The 3,915-nt window shown below is 53.1% G+C and overlaps 1 pseudogene; it reads right to left on the reverse strand.

The window, feature by feature from the left end:
* Window positions 1-432: 432 nt before the first annotated feature.
* LOC119435492 (uncharacterized) lies at window positions 433-2,779 on the reverse strand (annotated as a pseudogene).
* Window positions 2,780-3,915: the final 1,136 nt, after the last annotated feature.

Here is a 3,915-nt window from a genome sequence, read left to right on the forward strand (position 1 = left end):
TGACGTCGTGTGACAGACAGGCGAAGTTGGGTGTGGCCCGAAAATGTTTTGACCAATCATGGAGGCTGATTGCAGAAATTGGAATCAAAACAGTTTGGAATCATGTTACGTTATAGCTCCCTTGGTCTTCGTTTCGTCGAGCAGGTGCCGCAGCAGGTTCCACGTCTTCTCGCTGTGTATCTACCCGCCTGTCGCGTTGCAGATCTCGTTACACTGTAGCGGGCATAGCGCGCGGCAATGCTCCGCGATCGCTCGGTTGAGCTCCGCTACCTTCTTTCTGAGTCAGTGGTTGAGCCGTTGTTTCTTCCAGCAATTGATTATTGACTGTTTAGCTTCGATGAGATGCACTAGCCGCCTGTGTACTTTGTCGATCTCCACGTCCGTTTCAATTTCTTTGGTCGCGTCGCGTACGCTCTTGGTGATTTAGGCCGTTCACGAGTTGATGTCTTTGATCTCGTTGTCACCGTCTCTATTCTGGTTTCTGGCGTCTCGGAAGGAATCCCAGTCTATCCACCTGTGTGTTCTCATGCTGGTGTCGTTGTGTTTCGGTATGCCGATTTGCACGATGGTGTGGTCACTGCCGAGGTCGGTCCCATGTTTTTCACGAGACACGGACTTGCCGATTCTTGTCGGATGCGTAGGGTCCGTGATGAGGGTGAAGTCGAGTTCCGCGGAACCTTGGTACAGGTCGGGGCCCTTTGCTGCGTGCTTGTTGTAGCCCTAGGTTGGGTTCATCGCCTTTAAGTCGCCGCACGCGATCAACGTGTTGTGGCCCACTACGGTGCTGGCTCTGTGCAGTAATGTCTTGAATCTCTGTTTTCTCTGCGACGGGTTGCTGTAGACGTTGAGCAAAAATATGCTTCCTTTTCTCTTCTTGCCCTGGATGATTTCCGTGAGTTTGTGCTTGATCTTGATATTGTTTTGCAGCTCGTGTTCCACAAGCGTGAGTCCCTTCCTGACCAGGGTGCACCGGCCTTTGCCATCGGGTGGGCCCTTGTGCACTCTGTAGCCGGGGAGGGACGGTGCGTTGGTGAGTGTTTCTTGTAGTATCACATCCGGCTTGCGCGCGGCATGTGCGATGTGCTGCTGGATGAGGCCTTCCTTCTTCCGAGGCCGCGACCGTTTCACTGTTACGCCGTTACACCTGCTGCTGCTGCTGTTGTTGCGTTGGTGGCCATGATTGAGTTGGCGTGTACGGGGTTCCCTGGTTGGGTGGATGCTGCGCGAAGAGGGGCGCAAACGTCGGGTGGCTCACGATCGGCTGTAGGGTCCTTTCGATTTACGCGAATCTGTTCGTGTTCTCGGCTTGGTAGCTCTCCATTGTTTGTTTCATTGGTGTCACTGCTGCGATGTTCGCCGTGATTAGCTGTTCGAGTTTGCTGAATCTCGCTTCGAATTTCGCTTCGAGGTTGTCGATGCGATCGTTTTCTGTTTGCTTGCGCGTGGCCTCGATGGCTCGCTTCTTCGTTGCAAGTTCCTCTACGGCTGTCTCCTGGGTGTTCGTGGTTGTTTCCTGTCTTCCTTGTGCTTGGCGTGGGTCTCTGTAGAGGCTCGTTATTGCATAGCAGCAGCTTACGGATCTCGGCGATCTCTCTCGTGAGGTTGTTGATGGTCGTTCGCAGCACCGCGTTCTCTTGTCTTAGGGTCTAGTTGGCTTCTCGCACCTTGTTCATAATGTCTTTCTTCGTGGTTTTGGTGATTTTCTGCGCATTCCTTATATTGTTCCCTTTCGGTGCGTCGACCCAGCTCACTCGCTCACGTGATGGTGACATTTTTCTGCTGAGGCTTCTCTTGCAGCAGCTGCTGTCTCGGGATTTTGGCGCGCGGTTCTCCGATGGGGTGCTTGACTTTCGTGCAACTGGCGGCTTGTCGAGTGGTGGGAAATCGCTCTCCGATGGCAGCTGGCGTTCGCCTTGTCGGAGCTCCCATTGTCGCTTGCGCACCACGTAGGGGATCTTGTATTTCGCCTTGCACGTTCGGTCTCCGGTTGGGTGCTCGCCACCGCACAACCTACATTTTGGAGTAGAGCGATGCTCTTCTTTGGGGTTCGCGAGTCCGCAGGCCAGGCACGTCTTGATTGTGGTGGTCGGGCACACGTCCTTGCGGCGTGTGATCATGGTGACTCCGTATCAGACGAAGTTCGGTACCTTGGGTCCCTGGAACACCACATTCACGGTGGTCGTGCGGCCGGTCCTCGTTGCGCTACTGCTAGCGGTTTCCTCTCGTTGACGATGTTTCTATCTAGCTCGTCGGCGCTCGCGTCAATGGGGATGCCTCTGATGACGCCAATTACGGTGCGCTGACCTCGTAGTATTAGCCTTGAAGAGAGATTTCCGGTATTTTTGCGTACTTTGCCGCGTTGTCTTCGTTCAGTGTACTGACGACCATGATGTACTGTTGCGTGTTGGTGCAGATGGTGTCCACGGTGCTTTCCTCGCTCGTGACCTTTGCCGCTGCGACTGTGGGGGTGCCGGTCTTGACGATGTCCAGTCCCCCTCTGGGTCTGACGACTGTTTTGCTCTCTTCCAACGGCATGGCATGCATGCGTGCTGCCGTGATGACCGAGGCTCTGACGTTCTTGTTGAATTTCGATCTCGGGCTTGCTTGACTCCCGCCGGGTCCGTTGGACTTGCCGCTGGCGGGGTTCCGCTGGCGGGGTTCCGCTGGCGCAGCCTCGACATGCGTCCCCCCCCCCCCCCCCCAGCGTCCATCCGGCGTCGTTGTGGTATTCCTGTGGTGATATCTCTTTTCCTTGAACTTGAATGCACATTTGGTTGTCCACGATCATTGTTGTCCGAGCGGACGCCTCCATCTCGGAGCTGACGAGCGGCAACCGCCGAGAAGTACGGCAGGCGGAGGTCGGTGCGATGGTGTTGGGCCTAACGTCCGCCAAGCACGCCTAGGCCTAGGAATCCTTCGCACGGCGGCTGTAGAAGAAGTCACGAAATTTGGCAAAGAAAACGCACCTCTGGGGTCAGCTGGTATCGATAGTTGCCACTCGCCTTCACGGACATATTGGTGCAAGGAAAACTTTGCTTCGAGGTAATTAGCACTGCGTAATTGGTTAACAATGACGGAGCCGATGGGAACACGTCTGCTCGCCTAAGCCTTAACGCACAAATTAATTTGTGGATGGGGATTCCAGAATTTATTTTCTACCTTTTTGAATACTTTAAGAACTAATTTAAAATTTATTTCATTTTTCTTTTTCAATAAAATTATCACGCAAAAAGCAGCGTAGAGCGGCACATCAATGAATTCTGCTGAAAATCTGCATATTTTTGACGCAATGACGACAATGACGACGCAATGGCGACGATTGCATGACAACGGCGGCATGATCACGATTGTGTGACGGCACCATGATCACAATGGAATGACGTCGACAGAAATGTGGAGGCAGCATGGCGATGACCGCATGACGAAAACTTCATGAGGTTTCTGGAATGATGACGATGGCACGACAGCTTTACGAGACCAATATCACTACAACGGGATGACGATGACAGTATGACGACGAAGGAATGACCACGAGAGCATTGGATCACGGCGGAAGACAACTTGGGTCACGGTGGAAGAGGTTAGATAGATGGATAGATGAAGTATGCAAAAATTGCTGATCGCATTGAAAAGCACAACTTATAGTGGGTGCTGGTGATCACTGGTCCCATTTTCTCAGTGACAGAAGAGCGCCGTTGATGTGCACTAATCAGGGCAGCATATCGCTGCTGTGCCATGGCCTGCTCACCTCAACTTTCCCATAGACCAACAGACACCCCTGAATTGAAATTCGTATAAGGCGGTAGTTTGTAGAGCCTTCAGTTTTGTGAAATTTCAGATAGCATCAGGCCCGGGCCTCAGCCATGCCCGACTGAGGCCTGGGCCCAACTCTAGCACGAAGCTCCTAGGCCCGAT

The sequence above is a fragment of the Dermacentor silvarum genome, unplaced genomic scaffold (genome assembly GCF_013339745.2).
Source record: "Dermacentor silvarum isolate Dsil-2018 unplaced genomic scaffold, BIME_Dsil_1.4 Seq756, whole genome shotgun sequence".
NCBI lineage: Eukaryota > Metazoa > Arthropoda > Arachnida > Ixodida > Ixodidae > Dermacentor > Dermacentor silvarum.